This window comes from Somniosus microcephalus, unplaced genomic scaffold (genome assembly GCF_052327205.1).
Source record: "Somniosus microcephalus isolate GS21.2 unplaced genomic scaffold, FLI_Smic_1.0 unresolved_chr1, whole genome shotgun sequence".
NCBI classification, from domain to species: domain Eukaryota; kingdom Metazoa; phylum Chordata; class Chondrichthyes; order Squaliformes; family Somniosidae; genus Somniosus; species Somniosus microcephalus.
Window position 1 is genome coordinate 24,886,567 of NW_028225179.1, and position 23,847 is coordinate 24,910,413.

Consider the following 23,847-nt stretch of genomic DNA (forward strand, 5'->3'; position numbering starts at 1 on the left):
CCGCACACATGGTCATCAGGGAAACAGGAAGTGTCCCAGATTTCCCACATAGTGCAGGAGGAGCATACCACGGGGCCGAGCTCTCCTGCCATGACTTACCCTTTAATTAATTCAAATTAAATTAAATCAAATCAATCCCACCAATTACACAACAATTAAATGATATACTCAAGGGCCCTTGTTTACCAGCAGTCCCCGCTACACCACAGACACCCGATAAACTAAAAACCACAAAATTTAAGTTTGTAAAAAAGGAGAAAGAGAGAAATACTCACCAACCAATCACGTACCTGCTTTCTGGTGACGTTACAGTTCGATTACTTTTTACTTCTCTCTCATGCTCTCAGAGCTCTGAGTTTGGTGGGGCCTACCTGCTCTGCCGTCTCGCTTTATATCACTGCTGCCTCGCTCTGAGAATATAGAATGCAAAAATAAGGTAACAACTCGCTTCGCATGGCCAAGGACCCTGCCAATCTAAAATGGAGGACCCTGTTAGCCTAAAATGGTGGTGCAATGTCGACATCGCTGAGTCACTTGCATATTGTGAGAGATGATCATGTTAATTCAAGAAACTGAAGGCAGCAGGAAGTAAAATGCTAATATGGCTGGCACCCACGATGTCACACCTTGCTGGTGGAACAATGTAGGGTGGAGTGCAAAGGGTATACTGACAATAGGCGATCCGAAAACACATTACCATGCATTACCATAATGATTAGGTGATCATGAAACCATTACCTGCATATTTTCTATATTATAAACCATTCAGTGAACTGTGACTTCTTTATTTCAAACTGCCAGGCCAGGAAATCACTTTAAACTGTGTACGTGCCTTGCTCGGGATTGGTGTAGAATGTACGATGTGTTAATGTCTTTTCAAAAGTAAAGTATAATAATGTGACCCACTGTATGAAAGATTACTTGCTCTGGTGGAACCTGTCGAGACTCTGCTGGAGTCAGAACGGTGCTGTATCAGAGTAAGTCTCCCGGGACAACAGAATAAAACAACTGTTGAACTCAACCAGTATTCGACTCAGTGTTTGTACTGAACCAGATTGAGGGCAAAAGAATCCGTTTCAACATTTGGTGTCAGAAGTGGGATCTCAACGGACGATCACCGAGAATTCGCGAAATTAAGAGCCGAACTAGTTTTGGACGTGAGAGGAGGAAATGGGCCCCCGGAGTGAGTATGTTTAAATTTACCACTTCGGTTTTCCTCTGATCCGTAAGTCCGATAAAAGTTTTGCCACTCGCTAATTCTTCTGTGGTGTCCCGACGAGATCTGGGTCAATCTGGCGAATACTGTGTAAACTTAGGAAATAAGTATCCAAGTCGGGTAAAGCGCCGGCCTCGTATTTCACTTGGCCCGCTCAGGCTCCGATTGGACTAAAAAGTAGATAAGTGATTTTAGAGAAAGAAAAAAGAATACTTGAAAGAAAGTAAAAAGAGAGAGTCGGGGACTCTAGAGCTATAGCAACTTGTACTCGGGGAGTGCAAGATAAGGGTCGTATAAGCAGAATAATTAGGCTAAGAATACCTGTACCAGGTGGTGACAGAGGCTAAAATTACTATTTGATGAATATAGACGACTCACTGTGTTTTTTGTTAAGTCTAAGTATTGTCACTGTGTTGTTGTTAAGTCTAAGTATTGTAAGTATTGTAGTGTTGCATTTCATTTTGTGTGCCGGTATCCGTGAAATATATGAGACACGTGTAAAATGTAACTCGAATCCTGAAAAGGAACCCTTAGTGTAAAAGAACCATGGGTAATTACCTAGACACAAGTGACGAGGGCAGTGCCCTACAAACATTATGTGACAAATACCCGGACAAAGCCCAACAATTGAGACAACTCTCAGGGGGTTTAAATAAAAAGTTAGGCAGCGAACAATGGCCACTAGGGGGTCTCAAAAGCTTAGAAACGGTTAAACAAGCTCAAGAAGTGATTTGGAAAAAGAACATGGGAAGTAAGACTAAGAAACTAATTGGACTCTGGCGACAGTACTGCCAAGAAATTAAAGACAGTTTCCTATTAGCCAGCTGGCAAGAGAACGCTGTTAAGTTAGGAATAAAGCTAACTGAAGGAGGGAATCCTAAACCCATTGAAATACTTAAGAAAGAATGTGCACATGAGAAAAGGTCAAAATCTGAAATGGCGCCAGATAAAAAGGATAAAAATGAACTACGTAGTTCAATGGTTGGCCTTAGGTTGACCGAGGGAGACGGAACAGATGAGGACTTAAACAATTGGACAATTAGAACTCCTACCGCGCCACCTCCTCAGCCACCCCAATATAATAACATTTATCCCGACCAACCTCTTACAAATCAGACTGGCTTGATCCCTATTACATCCGTTACCAGTCCACCGACACCCTCCCTTACTGTCCCAAGTCACTCCCCAATCACGCCGATTTCTGATGTTTATGTAGACCCTGTTGCTTGTCGAACCCGATCGAAAGATCCAACAAATCCCAAGAAAGACGTGAAACCGGGGAATACCCCTCGTCTGAATTGGCAGAAGAAGAAACGTAGACCCAGACAATTAGTACAACATAAACCAGCAAAAGCAGATGACACTGACTCATGTAGTGACCTTACTGATTCTGAAGACAACCTTTCACCCTTAAACAGTTCCGACTCAGAACCCGAAATTAGCCTTACTAAACCAAAACGAACGCCAAGAAATCTGCCGGTAAGAACAATGCCAAACCCGAATGCAGCGGCTGCCGCAGCCAACCCCACCATAGATGTATTTTTCCCTTGGAAACCTAATGAGATAATGGCTATCCTAACCGGTATGCCAGACAGGAAAAAGGCGCCGGCTAGGTTTGTGGACTTTCTTCGAACCACGATACAGGTGTACAATGCAGACTCCCGAGATCTATGGGCTTTGATTCAACAAGTTTTAACTCCTTCCGAACACACTAGATTCTTGGAACATCTGACTCACCCCAATCATGCCGCTTTAGAGACCGCCCACGTCCTCACAGCCGACAGGGAGCGACACATGCTTGCAGCACTCAATGCTACACTCCAAAAACCTATCAATATATCTAATGTCCTAGATACTAAGCCAAAGAAAGATGAGGGACCTGAGGAATTTTTGGAGAGATTCTGTGAGGTTTATCAGGGACAGTCGGGGGACACCAATTATCAAGGAGGAGCCAATTCACCCCAATTCTGCGCCATTCTGATGAACTGTCTTCCGGCTGCTGTGGCGACAGCCATTAAAACCAATAATATGAACTGGGCAGAAAACAGCCCGACTCAAATGACTAGAGCTGCGAAATATTACTGGAAAGAAAGTAAGAGTGCAGAAAGTCAACCCCACGTTAAGGTCAAGGCGGAATATGTAATGAAGCGAGAGGACGTGCCCATACAGCCAAAAGTAGGGCCAGACCTAACCGGATATCAAATGGAACCCCAGTATTGTGTTCCAGGATGGGTAGACTCCCAAAACTATGGGTATTACAATCACCCAACTGGACCCGACGCTCCTGCTTATGGCCCACCCTATGCGCCCCCACAACAAAATTATGGGGGAGGAGGAAGGGGCAGAGGACAAGGACAAGGTCTATGCTTCAATTGTGGTCAGCCTGGCCACTGGAGTAAGGAGTGTCCGGCCAGACAACAAGGAAGGGGAGGTCAGACCCGAGGAAATAGAGGCGGTTGGCAAGGAGGTCGAGGAAGGGGAACATACACTGATTTCTCCCAAACCAATCCATTTCCACATGTTACAACATGTTACAACCAGATCGAGAACCCCTATTAATGCTTCAGATTCGAGATCAATGGTATCCCTTTTTGGTCGATACAGGGGCCGCTATGTCATCTGTTCAATCAGACCTTAATCTCCCCAAATCGAAAGAAACTCAAAGCTTATCCGGCTTTCAAGGACAAGTATCTCAGTATGCGATGACGGAAGCAGTCGGAGTAACATACAAAAAGGAATCCGTGATTATGTATACAGATGGCAGTTCTTCAATTGATGAGAAGGGAAAATGAATTTCTGGTTATGCAATTGTGAATCAGGAAGGTGTCACCTTAGAATCAGCAGCCTTTGAATCCCTTTTTTCTGAGAACTGTTTGCACTCATACGAGCTTGTACTTTGGGAGAAGGATTACGAATTAATGTACATACAGACTCTAGATATGCCTTTGGAGTAGTTCACGACTTTGGGCAATTGTGGAAAAATATAGGATTTCTAACCTCTTTGGGCAGTCCGATCTCTCACCGTCAGTTAGTTTCAGACCTCCTGCAAGCCCTTTTACTCCCCAAACAGATAGCTGTGATTAAATGCTCTGCCCATACCACTGGCCAAAACCCGGTAGATATAGGAAACCGCCGCGCTGATGAGGCAGCCAAAATTGCTTCTAGGAGTCACCAAATGATTGTGCCCGAATTATGAGGCAGACTAAAAATTCCAAAAAGGATCAGTCTACCTCGGAAAAACTAATGCCAACCATCCAAGAGGTGATTAAGTTGCAGGAGGACGCTCCTGATAGTGATAAGCATTTGTGGAGAGAATTGGGATGTGTATATAACCCTTTATCAAAACTCTGGGCTACTCCCGCGTAACAGACTTGCATGTCTGATGAGCTAGCTTTATGGGTTATTGAATGTGGATACTTTGCAACTCATTGTGGTGCCAGGGCAGTGGGTGATTTGCTATCAGTACAGTATATAGTAGATTTTACAAACAATCATTAATTTTATTTTAATTGATCAGCCATTGATAGGAGACTACAGAACTCGTGCTCGGCCTTGATAAAGGTGACTGCAGTTTTACGAGGTCTGGTGTTGTGTTTGGATTGTTTTGGCCTGCCAAAATCCTACTTTTATTATACTTATTATACGATTTCTAATTTTTAATTTTTAATTTTAAAATTTTAGTTTTAAGTTTTTAACTTTTGATCTTGTGTAAGCAGTTGTTTTCCAGATTAATAGCTAATAAGTAGCATTGATTGATCACCAAGAATCAAGATGAGGACTTTATTACTGCTTCTGAGCGTTATCCTGCTCGCGGGCGGGGCGTTCAATCGACTGAAGAAATGTGCCGAAGAGATATTCTCCAGTGCAAAGACAAGAATCTTAAAGCTTTCGGATCCTGGAACGTGACTAAATGGGACTTCTGTAATGGACTATTAAAAAAAAGGAAATCATCAGAAGAAGAAATTGAATTACTAAATATAGAGGGTGAAGCGAGTGAGATGGTAAAGGAGCAAGTTGAGAAGGAATTAATGGAGGAGGAGTATAATAGACTCAATAAAGTAGAGATGGACCAGCAGGATGAAGCCCAGAATCACAGGGTACCTTAGATGGTTATCATGGAATGATAAAAGGGGGGAATGAGAATATAGAATGCAAAAATAAGGTAACAACTCGCTTCGCATGGCCAAGGACCCTGCCAATCTAAAATGGAGGATCCTGTTAGCCTAAAATGGTGGTGCAATGTCGACATCGCTGAGTCACTTGCATATTGTGAGAGATGATCATGTTAATTCAAGAAACTGAAGGCAGCAGGAAGTAAAATGCTAATATGGCTGGCACCCACGATGTCACACCTTGCTGGTGGAACAATGTAGGGTGGAGTGCAAAGGGTATACTGACAATAGGCGATCCGAAAACACATTACCATGCATTACCATAATGATTAGGTGATCGTGAAACCATTACCTGCATATTTTCTATATTATAAACCATTCAGTGAACTGTGACTTCTTTATTTCAAACTGCCAGGCCAGGAAATCACTTTAAACTGTGTACGTGCCTCGCTCGGGATTGGTGTAGAATGTACGATGTGTTAATGTCTTTTCAAAAGTAAAGTATAATAATGTGACCCACTGTATGAAAGATTGCTTGCTCTGGTGGAACCTGTCGCGACTCTGCTGGAGTCAGAACGGTGCTGTACCAGAGTAAGTCTCCCGGGACAACAGAATAAAACAACTGTTGAACTCAACCAGTATTCGACTCAGTGTTTGTACTGAACCAGATTGAGGGCAAAAGAATCCATTTCAACAGCTCCACACAGGTCTGCCCCCGCTGTGGGGCCTACCTGCTCCGCCGCATCACTTTATATCACTGCCGCCTCGCTTTATATCACTGCCACCTCGCTCCTCACAGGTCCGCCGCCACTGTGGGGCCTACCTGCTCCGCCGCCTCGCTCATTATATCACTGCCACCTCGCTCCTCACAGGTCCACCACCGCTGGGGCCTACCTGCTCCGGCGCCTTGCTCTTTATATTAAAAAAAAAAAAAATTATTCATTGATGGGATGTGGGCGTCGCTGGCTAGGCCTGCATTTAGTGCCCATTCCTAATTGCCCTTGAGAAGATGGTGGTGAGCCGCCTTCTTGAACCGCTGCAGTCCATACGGTGTAGGTACACCCACAATGCTGTTAGGAAGGGAGTTCCAGGATTTTGGCCCAGCGACAGTGAAGGAACGGCGATACAGGTCCAAGTCAGGATGGTGTGTGGCTTGGAGGGGAACTTGTAGGTGGTGATGTTCCCATGCGTCTGCTGCCCTTGTCCTTCTAAGTGGTAGAGGTTGCGGGTTTGGAAGGTGCTGTTGAAGGAGCTTTGGCGAGTTGCTGCAGTGCATCTTGTAGATGGTACACACTGCAGCCACAGTGCGCCAGTGGTGGAGGCAGTGAATGTTGAAGGTGGTGGATGGGGTGCCAATCAAGCGGGCTGCTTTATCCTGAATGGTGTCGAGCTTCTTGAGTGTTGTTGGAGCTGCACTCATCCAGGCAAGTGGAGAGTATTCCATCACACTCCTGACTTGTGCCTTGTAGATGGTGGAAAGGCTTTGGGGAGTCAGGAGGTGAGACACTCGCCGCAGAATTCCCAGCCTCTGGCCTGCTCTTGTAGCCACAGTATTTATATGGCTGGTCCAGTTCAGTTTCTGATCAATGGTAACCCCCAGGATGTTGATAGTGGGGGATTCAGCGATGGTAATGCCATTGAATGTCAAGGGGAGATGGTTAGAGTCTCGCTTGTTGGAGATGGTCATTGCCTGGCATTTGTGTGGTGCGAATGTTACTTGCCTGTCTGAATGTTGTCCTGGTCTTGCTGCATATGGACACGGACTGCGTCAGTATCTGACGAGTCTCGAATGGTGCTGAACAGTGTGCACTGTAAGAACCGGGTTTTTCTGGTTCTCTTCTTGAGTTCCGTAGTACGAAGAATTCCAGGCTCGAGGGTTCGGAGAGTTAAAACAACATCATTTTATTCATTACTGTCTGGAGTGGTCATACAGCATATCGACAGTACATTTGTGTCCCGAGGGTCATACCGGGTTAGACACGTGGTGCCAGCATTTACATCCCCGGGAGATGTCTGACCCTCTTGATGTTCCACACGCCTTCTGGCTAAGAGAGAGAATACCTGTGGGGAAGCCCCTATTATACCTTGGGACAAGGGTCACTACATCACTTTCCTGGCAACAAGTGTTTTGTTACATCACTTCCCTGGCAACAAGCGTTCTCCAATGGGAATCACTAAAGCCCTTTCAGTTTGACCATGCTCTGTTCTTCAGTCTGGCAAGCAGGTCCTGACTTGTCTCACTGTTGTGGGCACCGAACAATGGCTAGTCAATCATTCTCTAGTCAGCAGTTAGGCCCTTTCAGTGACCCTGATCTGGTCGTTAGCACTTCGTTAATACTTGGCCTCAGGCTGGGGCAGGTATTTCTCTGTTCTGCTAGCTTTTGCACTCTGCAAAGCTGGGGCTGCTTCTTAATTTAATCTAGACTTGTCTTGTGTGAAGCCATTTTGTGAGCCAATTCATTGCCCATTTTATTCCCATTTCCAAATCCAAACCATTTTTGTAAGCCAATTCATTGTCCATTTTATTCACGTTTCCACATCCCTCCCTTTGATTCTTTATACAATCTACAAGAATCATTATATACAAGGTATCCTCTTGATAGTGCACTTTATCAAGACCATACCCCGTGGCTCCGTTTTGTTTGTGTTCTGGCCATGAACACAACCAAAAGGGTTTTAATTTCGAGTGTACAGATAACTGTGTAGGACCAAACAGGCTTCCTCTGGGGGTTTCCCCTCCTTTGCTGCGTCTACTTCTACCCTAATTCGGGAGAGGCGAGGGGGTATAGTAACTCCTGCACGACTTATACAACATTTGATACTATTTACAACAATAATAATTCCCAAAATTACACCACTTATAACAATCAAACCATACAGTAATTTCTGTCCCAATGTTTTCAGCCATGTAAACCATCCTTCACCCCCTCCGGCTTCAATGAAGTCGGCCAGTTGATTTTTAATCTTGTCTATAGCGTCTTGGATATTTTGTCTCTCACTATTGACGTTTGTAATGCATTTGTCTCCTATAATCATACACACACCTCCCTCTTGTGCCAAGAGGTAGTCCAAAGCATATCGGTTTTGCATGCTAAAAAGACGTAGGGTTGCCATTTCCTTATTTATGGCGGTTAATGCTTTAATGGTGCTATTGCCCAGGAGGGTGATTCCGCACATTAGATAATTCCTATTCTTGGCTGCTATCACTCCTGCGCCCCCTCCCAATGATATGGCCGATAGAATACCCCACCCTACTGAGCTACCCAGTGTGGTCGGATCTCGCCAATCTACACAGAACTCCTCGGAGACTGCCAGGCGTTTCCGTCTGGATGGTGTACTGGTGGGGCAGGGAACAGCTACGGGGGCGATTACTCCTACTGCGAAGAGAGAGGGGAGTTTTGGCGTCGCTGTTGTATACGTTCCATTGAGGAGGAACGCAAACCCGTGCTTCGCTCGGTAACATTTGACCTCCCGGTTATCAACCTTCGCAAACTGTGTCTAATAATAGTTAAGGGGGTCATTTGAGTTTCCCCCAGACCCGGACAGCTGGAATGTATCAAATGGGAAGATCCATTTACCGGATGATACATGGGTCCCGTTACACTGACCACAAATGAATTGTCTTCCTGCTGTGACATTAAAGCACCTTTGTTCCTCGCATGTACAGGCCAGCTGGCCCCTGTGTACCTGACAGTGGTGTCGGGCACATTGTTGCTGTATGCAGGTATTGTCCTGGGGGACAAGGGCATATATGCATCCCCATCCCTTACCCGTAAAACACAGGGGATAGCTACCTGACGTTGTGCAATTCTCACCCACGAGCCCTCGGCAACCGGGGTCTGTTGAGCTTATTAGCTGCACGCATTGCCCCCGAACGCCCTGGCTATATTGACCCGTCTGGCCCTCGCATGTCTGTTTCATTGTGTTGGCGGTATATAGTGGGAGGGGTTGCCAACCTGGTGTGGCTGCAAACAAGGATTCCACTGATGTGGCCAGGGGGTAGCATACACTCCGGTTTCCGTGTATCTGTAGGTGGGTCCGATAAAATAAGTTATTCTCTATACCTCCTACCCATGTTAGAAAAGGGGTAAAGGAGATGGCTAGCAATATGTTGATGGGAATCATGGTACACAATAAGTCCAATTTATTCTTCTGTTGGAGCTCCTGCCGTATCTCTTTTCACGTGTGACGCGTGTATCCAAGCTTTTTTTCCTTGTACTTTCACGGCTGCTCCGGTGGTCAACAGGATGACATACGGACCTTCCCACTTGTCTTCCAGGGGGGCTGGCTTTATTTTCTTTACCCAAACTTGTAGCCCGGGGACTAAACTGTGTCCTCCCGGTGGGGGTTCTTGCCAAGCTGCGCTGACCTGTTGGGAAGCAAAACTGACAGCATCTGTTAGATCTTTGCAATACTTTAGTACTGTGTCACTTAGAAGATGAATGTCAGCCCTACGTAGATCTATTGTTCCGGGTAGCGACATTGGTCTACCGGTAACGACCTCATAGGGGCTGAGTCCAGTGGTCCTATTCGGGGTGGCTCGAATACTACATAGGACAAGGGGTAGGGCCTGAGGCCATGGCACTCCTTCAGAGTGATACTTAGTGAGCTGTTGTTTAACCTGCAGCTGTCAGAGAACCTCTTTGTTTCCATAGTTGTCCAAAGTCATGAGCGATGCCAAAAGCATATCTAGAATCGGTATATATATTGGCCGTCTTGTCTCGAGCATAGAGACAGGCTTGGGTGAGGGCGACTAGTTCTGCCTGTTGTGCTGAGGCCCCTCCTCCCATACTTCCTGCTCGTACTACTGCGAATTCTGTTGTAACCGCCCACCCTGCCAATCGGGTTCCTTTTTCCACAAAGGATGACCCATCCGTGTAAAGGACCATTTCGGGATTGTGTAAGGGTAGTTCCCGTGTCTCAGCCCTCTGCTGCTCAACTTTCGGCACTTTCTCGAGAGCCAGTTTCTTCCCCGAGATTTGCCTCGGTCGATTACACTGTAGTTAAAAGTCTCGCTTGCTAAATACACCACCTTAGTCTTCGGTACTATGTTAAGCCCCAGTTTCTGGTACACCAGGCTGGCCCCAGCTTCCGACAGATAGCCCTGATTGAGGACAAGACAGTCTCTGCCAAAGCAACACGGACAGCAGAGCTTCTGCAGCCACTTGGTCCATTTAGGGTTCAGCTGACCATACGGTTCCTCATTTTTAGTTTTAAAAACACCGATAATTTTCCCGCCGGGCTCGGGGATGAAGTAGCTGGCCCTCGAGCCCTGGCTGATGCGCTGCGGGAAGATGCTGATCTCCTGCGCATGCTCGGCGCGCCACACCGCCTCGCTGGAAATGGACATCAAGCACTCGGCGGCGAAGTAATCGTGGCAGGCGAACGCAGACATGGCTAGGACTGGAAGAAGGGCTCTCTCCGCTTTCTCTCTCTCTCTCCTGTATGTTGGGATCTTGCTTTCACTCGCTCTCCCTCCTCCCTCTCCGTAAGGTGCTTGGATTCAAAAACGCAAATCTCCAGCTGGACTGGAACCGGCGAACTGAGCCCGATGCGCCGTGGCCCCGATGCTTTGTCTGGCTGCGTTAAGTAGGGCGTTTGCTCGTCCGGTGACGGCCATATTTACTATTGCCGTCAGGGCGGCCGACTCTCTTGCGCTAACTACTACTGCTATAACCTGGTAATAGGTATAAATTCGGAGATTTCGGCCGCCTACTTCATGTTTTTGTAACCTGATGGGGGCAAGGCAGGGGGGTGGTTTCTTGGTTATATCTTCTTCATCTGATGAGTCCGTAAGAGGGGTATTATAGCAATATGGGCTTCGTTTGATCGGGGTTGGAGCGTGGGCTGTTCATATGCCGGAGGGGCTGTAGGGGGCACTGCAGGATAGGTAGGATACAAGGGCGTCGGAGTAATCGTCACCACTCCGGGACTTTCCCTGTGTATTTCCCTTTCCTTCTTGGTTTTTGCCTTCCACTTTTCTGCTCTTTCGTTTGCTTTTTCAAGGCATTTTTGGTGTTTCTCTAACTCGGTTTTGTATTTTGTTATCTGTTCATGGAGAGCTGTTTTTTGTTCTTTTTCTTTGGCCTCTGCCGCCTTCCGAGTTATTTCTCCTCTCTGCCTACACTGTTTCAAGGTGGCCAATACCCAGCCCGTTTTTCTTTTCCCTCCTTTCATACGGGTGGTCTTGCCCCATGCTCTTTTTATATCATCAAGGGACCATTGTCCTTTTGAGGCACCAAATTTTTGTTCGATATTATATTCATGTTGTGGGACATCGAATGTACTTTCTATATACTGCTTGAGTTGGATTACTATTTCTTCTAACGTGGTCTCAGGAGGGGCTCTGCCTCCTTTTTCCGTCGTTGGTTTTCTACTTGGTTCCGTCATGTTGCCACAGGTCGTAGACTTAACGAATAAGTTTAAAATAGACTAGAGTCGTCCCGGACTCTGCCGCGTGCTAGCTAGCAATGGGACCTGTGCACAGGTGGTAGACTTAACGAATAAGTTTAAAATAGACTAGAGTCGTCCCGGACTCCGCCGCGTGCTAGCTAGCAATGGGACCTGTGCTCCGTTAACCGCCAGCCAGAGGGTACGCTACCCGGTTGGTTCGTTCAATAAAGATCGCAGAGACAGGGTGCAAAAAGGGCACAATAAATTCCAGTGCTTACCTTTTTCCCCTTTCTTGATGTCTTGCGATCCTGCCGACTACGCCAAGTTGTAAGAACCGGGTTTTTCTGGTCCTCTTCTTGAGTTCCGTAGTACGAAGAATTCCAGGCTCGAGGGTTCGGAGAGTTAAAACAACATCATTTTATTCATTACTGTTCGGAGTGGTCACACAGCATATCGACAGTACATTCGTGTCCCGAGGGTCACACCGGGTTAGACACGTGGTGCCAGCATTTACGTCCCTGGGAGATGTCTGACCCTCTTGATGTTCCACACGCCTTCTGGCTAAGAGAGAGAATACCTGTGGGGAAGCCCCTATTATACCGTTGGACAAGGGTCACTACATCACTTCCCTGGCAACAAGTGTTTCCTTACATCACTTCCCTGGCAACAAGCGTTCTCCAATGGGAATCACTCAAGCCCTTTCGGTTTGACCATGATCTGGTCTTCAGTCTGGCAGGCAAGTCCTGACTTGCCTCACTGCTGTGGGCACCGAACAATGGCTAGTCAATCATTCTCTAGTCAGCAGTTCGGCTTTTTCAGTGGCCCTGACCTGGTCGTTAGCACTTCGTTAACACTTGGCCTCAGGCTGAGGCAGATTCTCTCTGTGCTGCTAGCTTTTGCACTTTGCAAAGCTGGGGCTGCTTTTTAATCTAATCTAGACTTTCCTTGTGTGAAGCCATTTTGTAAGCCAATTCATTGCCCATTTTATTCCCATTTCCACATCCAAACCATTTTTGTAAGCCAATTCATTGTCCATTTTATTCACGTTTCCACAATACCCAGTCTAACCATCCTGTAAACACTCCAGGAATTCCTCCTCCACAGTAGAGGACATGAGAGGGGGGGAGGTAGTCCCTTTAAATGTGGAGGGGGTGGGTGTCCCTTTAAATGTGGAGGGGGTGGGTATCCCTTTAAATGTGAAGGGGTGGGTGTCCCTTTAAATGGAGTATAAAAACAGGGAAATCTTGCTGCAGTTATACAGGGTATTGGTGAGGCCACGCCTGGAATACTGCGTGCAGTTTTGGTTTCCATATTTAAGAAAAGCTATACTTGCTCTCGAGGCGGCTCAGAGAAGGTTCACTCGGTTGATTCCAGAGATGAGGGGGTTGACTTATGAGGAAAGGTTGAGTAGGTTGGGCCTCTACTCATTGGAGTTCAGAAGAATGAGAGGCGATCTTATCGAAACATATAAGATTGTGAGGGGGCTTGATCGGGTGGATGCGGTGAGGATGTTTCCACTGATGGGTGAGACTAGAACTAGGGGGCATAATCTTAGAATAAGGGGCTGCCCTTTCAAAACTGAGATGAGGAGAAACTTCTTCACTCCGAGGGTGGTAAATCTATGGAATTTGCTGCCCCAGAGAGCTGTGGAAGCTGCAACATTAAATAGATTTAAAACGGAGACAGACAGTTTACATAAGAACATAAGAAATAGGAGCAGGAGTAGGCCAATCGGCCCCTCGAGCCTGCTCCGCCATTCAATAAGATCATGGCTGATCTGATCCTAACATCAAATCTACTTCCACTCTCCATCCCACCCGAACCCATGTGATCTCCTGGGAGAGGCGAAAAACCAGATAAAAAACCCAATGGCCAATTTGGGTGAAAAAAATCTGGGAAATTCCTCTCCGACCCATCTAGGCGATCGAAACTCGTCCAGGAGATCACTCTGTCCCTGTATTTCCTGCAGTACTTACCTTCTGTAAAAGGTGATCTCCACCCCAGCCAGGAACAGGCCCAATTTACTCTTGAAGGACTCCTAGCTGGCAGCCTGTTCCCGAGGTCTCCACTAATCCCTGTGAATAGAACCATCTCCTGAAATCTAACACAGAATTAGAACACAAGAAGTAGGAGCAGGACCAGGCTACACGGCCCCTGGGCCCGCTCCGCCACCCACAGGGCCATGACCAATCCGAACCTAGACTCATGTCCGATTTCCTGCCCACTCCCCGTAACCCCTAATTCTCTTTACTTCTAGGAAACTGTTTATTTCTGTTTTAAATTTATTTAATGATGTAGCTTCCACAGCTTTCTGGGGCAGCAAATTCCACAGACCTACTACCCTCTGAGTGAAGAAGTTTCTCCTCATCTCAGTTTTGAAAGAGCAGCCCCTTATTCAAAGATTATGCCCCCTACTTCTAGTTTCACCCATCATTGGGAACATCCTCACCGCATCCACCCGATCAAGCCCCTTCACAATCTTATATGTTTCAATAAGATCGCCTCTCATTCTTCTGAACTCCAATGAGTAGAGTCCCAATCTACTCAACCTCTCCTCATATGTCCACCCCCTCATCCCCGGGATTAACCGAGTGAACCTTCTTTGTACTGCCTCGAGAGCAAGTATGTCTTTTCTTAAGTATGGACACCAAAACTGTATGCAGTATTCCAGGTGCGGTCTCACCAATACCTTGTATAACTGCAGCAATACCTCCCTGTTTTTATATTCTATCCCCCTAGCAATAAAAGCCAACATTCCATTGGCCTTCTTGGATCACCTGCTGCACCTGCATACTAACTTTTTGAGTTTCGTGCACCAGGACCCCCAGATCCCTTTGTACTGCAGTACTTTCCAGTTTCATGCCATTAAGATAATAACTTGCTCTATGATTTTTCCTGCCAAAGTGCATAACCTCACACTTTCCAGGATTGTATTCCATCTGCCAAAATCTCTGCCCACTTACTTAGCCTGTCTATGTCCCTTTGCAGGTTTTTTATGTCCTCTTCACTCACGACTTTCCCTCCCATCTTTGTATCATCACAGAATCACAGAACCTACAGTGCAGATAGAGGCCACTTCGGCCCATCGAGCCTGCACCGACACATATCCCACCCTATCCCCATAACCCCATGTATTTAATCCCCTAACACTAAGGGTCAATTTATCATAGCCAAATCAACCTAACCTGCACATCTTTGGACTGTGGGAGGAAACTGGAGCACCTGGAGGAAACCCACGCAAACACGGGGAGAATGTGCAAACTCCACACAGACAGTCGCCCGAGGCCAGATTTGAACCCGGGTCCCTGGCGCTGTGAGGCAACAGTGCTAACCACTATGCCACCATGCCCCCCCTGCAAACTTTGATATGTTACACTCGGTCCCCTCCTCCAAATCGTTAATATAGATTGTAAAGAGTTGGGGACCCAGCACTGACCCCTGTGGAACACCACTAGTTACTGATTGCCAGTCTGAGAATGAACCATTTATCCCAACTCTCTGCATTCTGTTAGATAACCAATCCTCCACCCATGCCAGAATATTACCCCCAATCCCGTGATTTTTTATCTTAAGCAATAATCTTTTGTGTGGCACCTTGTCAAATGCCTTTTGGAAGTCTAAATACACTACGTCCACTGGTTCCCCTTTATCCACCCTGTATGTTACATCCTCAAAGAACTCAAGCAAGTTTGTCAAACAGGACTTCCCCTTCATATAACCATGCTGACTTTGTCCTATTAAATTATGTTTATCCAAATGTCCCGTTACTGTCTCCTTAATAATGGACTCCAAAATTTTACCTACCACAGATGTTAGGCTAACCGGTCTATAGTTTCCAGCCTTCTGTCTACTGCCCTTTTTAAATAAGGGTGTTACATTAGCAGTTTTCCAGTCTGCCGGGACCTTTGCTGAGTCCAGGGAGTTTTGGAAAATTATTACCAATGCATCCACAATCCCTACCGCCACTTCCCTCAAGACCCGAGGATGTAAGCCATCAGGTCCAGGTGATTTATCCGCCTTGAGTCCCATTATTTTACTGAGTACCAATTCCTCAGTGCTTTTAATCATATTTAGCTCCTCCCCCCCCTAGAGCCCCCTGTTTGTCCAGTGTTGGGATATTCTTAGTGTCCTCTACCGTAAAGACTGAAACAAAATAATTGTTCAGTGTTTTTGCCATCTCCATGTTTCCCACCATTAATTTCCCGGTCTCATCCTCTAAGGGACCAACATTTACTTTAGCCCCCTTTTTCCTTTTATATAACTATAGAAACTAGCTGATAAGGGAATTAGGGGTTACGGGGAGCGGGCAGGGAAGTGGACGTGAGTCTAGATTCGGATCAGCCATGATCCTATTGAATGGCGGAGCAGGCCCGAGGGGCCGTATGGCCGACTCCTGCTCCTACTTCTTATGTTCTTATAAATGTGGAGGGGGTGGGTGTCCCTTTAAATGTGGAGGGGGTGGGTGTCCCTTTAAATGTGGAGGGGGTGGGTGTCCCTTTAAATGTGGAGGGGGTGGGTGTCCCTTTAAATGTGGAGGGGGTGGGTGTCCCTTTAAATGTGAAGGGGGTGGGTGTCCCTTTAAATGTGGAGGGGGGTGGGTGTCCCTTTAAATGTGGAGGGGGGTGGGTGTCCCTTTAAATGTGGAGGGGGGTGGGTGTCCCTTTAAATGTGGAGGGGGTGGGTGTCCCTTTAAATGTGGAGTGGGTGGGTGGCCCTTTAAATGTGGAGAGGCGGAGCCGCGCATGCTCATTCGGCCTCACCACAACACCAGGCTGCCAGTGCGCCTGCGCGGGGCCTCCGGGGAATGGATGGAAGGCCGGGCCCGGGGAAGAGGTGGAATCAGCGGCCGGGGTAAAGTAAAGTGTTGGGGAATTGATTTAATTCGAGGTGAGGGGGGAGCGGAGAGCGAGATTATAAAGTAAAAGACGAGAAAACCAAACCTGAGTGTCGGGCGGGCGGGACATCCGCGGACACCGAACGGAGCGGATTGAGCCGCGCGGGGGGCCAGAGTGAGCTGGAGCAATGTAATTCTGACTGACTGGAGCGCTGACCAATAGGAAGAGGGCTGAGCTGGGAGGACTGAACTGGGCGGCCTGGTCCTCCAACCAATGGTGGTGCGGCAAGGGGGCAGGACCTTCCTCCCCGGTGCTGAGGCTGGGGCCGGATTGTGACGTCATCACAGGAAGAGGCCCAATCAGGTGGATGGAGGCCGACCCGGCCAGTGACTGACGGGAGCGCGGACCAATAGGACGAGGGTTGAGCTGGGAGGACTGAACTGGGCAGCCTGGTCCTCCAACCAATGGCGGCGCGGCAAGGGGGCGGGGCCTCTCCAGCTCAGGTGCGCTGGGGCAGATTGTGACGCGCTGTTCCCAGGTGAGAGCAGCTCAGTCAGCACAGAGCTGGGGCTGGAATCTGGGAGAGGGGCCGCAGGCAGCACAGAGCTGGGGCTGGAATCTGGGAGAGGGGCCGCAGGCAGCACAGAGCTGGGGCTGGAATCTGGGAGAGGGGCCGCAGGCAGCACAGAGCCGGGGCTGGAATCTGGGAGAGGGGCCGCAGGCAGCGGGCCTGGCAAAGGGCCAGAGCCACAGCAGCTTAACAAAAAAATTTTTTTTAAATAGTAATTTAAAAAAAGCTTATTTAAAGACAAATGTCCTGCAGTTTCAGAGACCGCCTTTGTCACTGTAAAGTCTGTCGGTTGTGCAGTTAATAAATACACAGACTTCAGAAGTAACAAACAAACAGGTCTTCACTATTCGAAGGTCCGGGCGAATCTGCCCAATAACTCCTGGCACAACACTTATATACTGGTGTGGTCACTATCGGTATTACAGTATACAGAAGCCAAACAAATAGTGCCACACCTAAAGTAGTTCCCTTAAAGGTGAACGGTTACATTCAATAGTTCCCTTAAAGGTAGACGGGTACATACACTACAATCCTCCCTTTTTAGCTTATTACTTACAGAGTCCCCGTTAAACATACATATCTTCAACTTCCTATAAAACAAATTACAGATATAATCTCGGTGGAGTCAATGTCATATAAAACAATTTACAAATATAATCTCGGTGGAAACAGTTCACAGGTTCAGTCTCTGCGGAAACAGTTCATAGATTCAGTCTCTGATCTTGACTCGTTCCGAACAACATTTCTTTGGGGTAGCCGGTTCACCTGGCTAGCGTGACTCCTCCATAGCCTTTTTCTTGACGTAACAGCTTGAACCTTCGTCCTGTTGAACCAGCAGTGCGGACTTTTACAACCAACTGGCTGTCTTGACATTTTCCAGTTTTTCAACTAATTTAGCTCCTTTCGTAATGTCCCGCCTGGAATGGTAGAAGTGCTAATATTTTAGACAGTTATTATCTTCTGCTTCTTCTTTTTCTTTTCTGCCTTTTTGAAACTCTCGGAGCTCCTTTCTCGGCTGCCAGCTGTAGCGCCACCAACTCTCTATGTTCCTTAGACCTTAAGTGCTTCCTCTGGATTTCAGCACTTTGAGAGTTTTCATCACAAGCTGGGCAGACCACATCCTCATAATATTCAGTGTCACTCAACAGGTCATGGTAATATTCGGGTTCGTCCTGAGTTAGGCCAGCGAGAGAGACTTCTTCTTCCTCCTCACCCGTCTGGACGTTAGCTGACGGTGGTTCCTTCCCTAAACATCTTTCTTGAAAAGCCTTCTTCATGCATTCATATTCATCCCTCTCTTCCTGGGTTACCTGCCATTCCTTCACGACGGACCTCATTTGTGAGTTCAATACCTTCCTTTCCATCGGTAATTGCGTTATCAGGCTATTTAACCCTTCTACTGAAGTAACGGTTTCCACATTCTTCTGTTCACCTTGATGTGATTCAACGTACTTTTGGCATCCTTGTAAAATTTGTGTTGCCACCTCAGCTATCTCCGTGACTTTTGAGAGCTCCGAACTCGCTCCCCCTGAAGATTGAAGCTCGTGTTCAGATTGTTCCCCTTGCAGAGTCTTGTCCTTCAGCATATGAAGGAGTTGGCTGACCGTTAACTCTTCCCTGGGAACACGGTGGATCAGAGTCTTCTCCATTTCCTCCACCTCTTTCTCCAATACTTCCACCTTACGTTCCTCTTGAACTTTGGCTTTCAGCGCTCGGAAAAGTTGCACCTTGATGCTCTCTAGTTCATGTTCAGGAACCATTCTTACAGTGTCCTGTTCTTCCACTGAAAGGATTCCCAGTTGAATCTGTTCTTCAAGTTGTTGAACCTCGGTCATTGCCGCCTCATATTTGTCTTGGGTGTCCTTCAATGTTTTTATAAGTTCTTGGACATCCTGTCTTTCATGCTCTGCCATGATTTTCACCTCTAATTTCTCATCTATGGATGGATCTCCTACCGATGAGTCTGTCTTGGCCTTGAGCTCATCAAGAATTTCCTGCAGCCTTTGGACTTCTTGCTCATGTTCAACCTTTAGTTGTTCATATGCTTCTACTGAAACTAGCTTTTCGGAGGCTGCCGAGTTAACCCCCTCCAGAATTGTAGCCTGGGCCTGTTCATACTGTTCTTTCAACTTCTCACACTCTGCTTGTAAGGAGTCGTAGAGAAGAACTGGAATAAAATCCTGGCTCCCTGAAGATTCCTCTTCCTTTGGTTCATTCTGTAAATATTCTAGTTCCTGAACAGCATCAGGGGAATGTGATTGGTATTTGACCACGATGGCTCTATGGTCGCTCTCTGCTTGAGCTAGCTGTCTCTGTAGTCTTTCCAGGTTCTCCCATTCAGTGTCCCAGAACCTTTCTATATTTTTCATCTCTTGTACGAGACGGTCACTCAACTGTTCTAATTGTTGTCGTACTTTGACATAAGTTTGCGTCCGAGCTCGGTGTTCTTCCGTCCTGGATGAATCCTTTGCTTGAACAGGCTCAGAATTCTCTGTCAACCTGGAGTTCTGCTCTGCAGCTTTATTCTTCTTGGTACCATAAGTCCTTCTGCCTGCCTTCGTTTTCTTTCCCATCGTCGGCAAGTCCCTTTTAGCCTTGTCTTCCATTTCCGACTTGGTCTTATCATCATCCATTTCAGAATCTGAGCTAATAGCTTGCACCGAGTCCTCCCTCATTATGGCTTTTAGGTAATGCCATTCCATGTCTATTTTCTTAATCCACTCCTGTCCTAGAAGTGGTGGTCCTCCCTCAGGTAATACGTACAAGTTCATTCTTGGGTGTTCTTTACCCCTATCTCTCACCTTGACTCTTATTTTCCCCACGGGGTATACGTTATGCCCCATGTATGTCTGTAATACGAACTTGGTATTTCTTAAAGGTATGTGAGAGAATAGCCGGTGGTAGTCTGTGATAAAAATGATAACTTCCGGGAAGTTATGTCATCACTTCCTGTGAACTGTGAACTATGAACTGTGTACATACCTCACTTCCTGTCATATGTCACTTCCTGTTGGACTGGTATAAATACTGGTCTGTTCAGTATTGTAAGAGGCTTCTACCAGAGGCATGGTAAAGACCTCTCTTGTGTATATAGTGTGTTTATAAGTTACTTAAAGCTTACTTTAGAGTTACTTGATGGTAAGTCTCCTTTTTCTTACATCAATTTAAGTAACTTAGTATTTACACTGACAAATACTAGACCTTCAGACAAACTCGGAAGTTAAGGATCCAGGGAACCACCCATCATGGAGAAAATCCTTAGACCTATTCGTCTGGACTTGGACCCGAATACACCAGCAGCTGGCAGGGTATGGAAGCATTGGTATCGTACTTTTGAGAATTTTCTGGATGAATGTAAAGCGGATGCTCCTGCTAAATTGAAGATACTTGTCAATTATGTGACCCCAAAAGTGTTCGAATATGTTGATGACTGGGATAATTACGAAGAGGTGATTCGGGCACTTAAGAAACTGTATGCGAAGACCCCAAATGAGGTCTATGCTAGACATCTACTGGCCACAGCCCGACAAGGGCCAGGGGAATCAATTGACGAATTCCTGCAAGAACTTCGCAGGCTCAGCGTAGATTGTAACTTTCAGGCAGCCTCAGCTGAGCTGTACCGCCAAGAAATTATTCGTGATGCTTTCATCTGCGGGATTGCCTCTCCATTTATACGCCAGCGTCTACTAGAAAGTAAAACACTTGAGCTACAAAAAGCTTTTGACCTAGCTTGTTCACTGGATTTGGCAAAGAGAAATGCAGACCTCTATCAGCTGCCCAGATCTCGATCTGCTGCTGTAGCTGCAACCAGACAATTCAAGCGGTCTCAGGTGAACCCTATCATGGGGGAATCTAATTCTGATAATTCTGATGAAGAAGAGGAGGACGACCCCACTTTAGCAGCCTCTTGGCAATCTAGGAAGGAATGCTTCTTTTGTGGAGATGCTTTTCACCCTAGGAAAACCTGCCCTGCTCGCAATGCAATCTGCAGTTATTGCGGGAAAAAAGGACACTTTGCTAAAGTTTGCCTATCAAGGGCCTCTACGAGGGCCAATCCAGCTAAGGCCTACCGAACTGCCCCAATTAGGGCCTATCAAGATGCTCCAGCTAGGACCTATCAAGCTTCCTCTCGAGCTCTCTCCCAAAGAAGCACACCGAGAGTTTTAGCCACTCTCTGTGCAACGACACCAATTACAGCTGCTTGCCCACAGAACCTGTCTCATGCAGCCACAAAAATTTCAATTAAAGGGCATACCTTAGATGCCTTAATTGACTCAGGAAGTACTGATAGTTTCATTAAGGAACAGATTGTTGCGAAATTGAAACTACATGTCTTCCCATCGGACCAGGCAATTGCGATGGCCCAGTCATCACTTAATACCAGAATCTCCGGCTTTTGTGTTGTTGATATGACACTTCATGGTCGTATGTATCCCTCCACCCGACTTTCGGTGCTCAAGGACTTATGTAGTGATCTCCTCTTAGGGCTGGACTTCCAAAAACAGCATAAGAAACTCACCATTGAGTTTGGTGGATCCAAACCCAGAATTACCATTTTGTGCATTATCAGCAGCTTCACTTGATGAACCCTCATTATTTGCCAGTATTCCGCCTCAATGCCAACCGATAATAACGAAATCGCGGTGCTTTAATCAGGAAGACCAATCTTTTATTGCGGCTGAAATCTCTCGACTTCTAGCAGAGGATATCATTGAACCATGTTCGTCGCCCTGGCGGGCTCAAGTCGTCATTGTCAAGAACCCTCTAAAACCTCACAAACAGCGACTATGCATCGATTATTCGCAAACCATCAATCAATATACCGACTTGGACGCCTACCCATTGCCATGCATTGATGATATGGTTAATAAACTGGCCGAATACAAAGTGTTCTCAACTTACGATTTAAAAAGTGCCGATCATCAGTTACCCTTGAAGGTCTCAGATAAGCAGTACACAGCCTTTGAGGCTAATGGACGGCTGTACCAATTTTGTCGCCTCCCATTCGGGGTTACTAATGGAGTGGCTGTCTTTCAACGGGCAATGGATGGCCTGGTTAAGCAGGAAAACCTAAGGGACACTTGTCCCTATCTTGATAACATTACCATTGCAGGTCACGATCAACAGGAACACGACTCCAACCTCCAAAAATTTCGGGATGCCCTCCATCGCCGTAATTTGACCCTGAATGAATCCAAATCTGTTGAGTCGCAACCGACCATCAACATCCTTGGCTACTGCGTAGGCAATGGTATCATTAAGCCAGACCCAGAAAGACTTCGCCCGCTCCAAGAGCTCCCGTCACCTAAGAATCCGGCTTCTTTACGTCGGGCTCTCGGTCTGTTTGCATACTACGCTAAATGGATTCCTCATTTTTCGGACAAAATCCAACCCTTGCTGCATGCTAGATCATTTCCACTGGGAACAGCGGCTGTTGCAGCCTTTAACCTTCTCAAAAAACAGTTGGAGAAAGCGGCTCTTCACTCCATTGATGAGAATCTCCCTTTCGTGGTTGAATGTGATGCCTCGGAGGTGGCGATCTCGGCTACTCTGAATCAGGAAGGTCGTCCTGTAGCATTTATGTCCAGGACCTTACAAGGTGCCGAGCTACATTATCCTCCGGTTGAGAAAGAAGCCACAGCCATCATAGAGGCAGTACGGAAGTGGAACCATTTTCTAGCTCGCCAGCACTTTACATTGATCACGGACCAGCGATCAGTCGCCTTCATGCTCGATAATCGAAAACGAACCAAAATTAAGAATAATAAAATACAACTTTGGAGGATGGAACTGGCCTCTTTTGGTTACACCATTCTCTATCGGCCTGGCAAGGAGAATGTGGCCCCGGACACCCTCACACGGGCATTCTGCTCCACTATGTCATCCTCCACTCTCATGGATGTCCACAATGGTTTGTGTCATCCTGGCGTTACGCGCATGCTACATTTCGTACGATCACGGAATCTCCCTTTTTCCACTGGAGATGTAAAGAAAATATGCTCAGAATGCCGGCTTTGTGCGGAATTAAAACCTCAGTTCTTCCGCCCCTCAGATGGTATACTCATACATGCAACCCAACCGATGCAACGACTTAGCATCGATTTTAAGGGCCCAGTGCCCTCTTCAACTCGGAACACATATTTGCTCACCATGATCGACGAATATTCACGTTTTCCGTTTGCCTTCCCCTGCTCCAATATGCTGGCGTCCACAGTAATCTGCTGCTTTGAGCAGGTATTTTCTCTCTGTGGCATGCCGGCTTATATTCACTCAGATCGGGGTCCATCCTTTATGTCAAGGGAACTCAAGGACTACCTCTCAGAACGGGGAATTGCTACAAGCAAAACAACACCATACCATCCCATCGGAAATGGGCAGGTAGAGAGGTATAACGGTATCATCTGGAATTCCGTACGTCTCGCTTTAAGATCTCGGGGCCTACCAGACCAGCAATGGGAAACAGTGCTTCCGGATGCATTGCACTCTATACGGTCCCTGCTTTCTACAGCCACAAATACTACACCTCATGAGCGGTTCTTTGGATTCCAGCGTCGCTCATCTCATGGGACATCACTCCCATCATGGCTAACTACTCCTGGACCTGTATTACTCCGAAGATACGTTCGGACGTCTAAATATGACCCTCTTGTAGACGAGGTCGAACTAACCGATGCCAACCCCACCTATGCAAACATACGATATTCCGACGGCCGAGAATCT

The 23,847-nt window shown here is 46.8% G+C and overlaps 1 pseudogene; it reads right to left on the minus strand.

The window, feature by feature from the left end:
• Window positions 1-7,221: 7,221 nt before the first annotated feature.
• LOC147094295 (syncytin-2-like) lies at window positions 7,222-12,791 on the minus strand (annotated as a pseudogene).
• Between the last annotated feature and the right edge of the window lie 11,056 nt (window positions 12,792-23,847).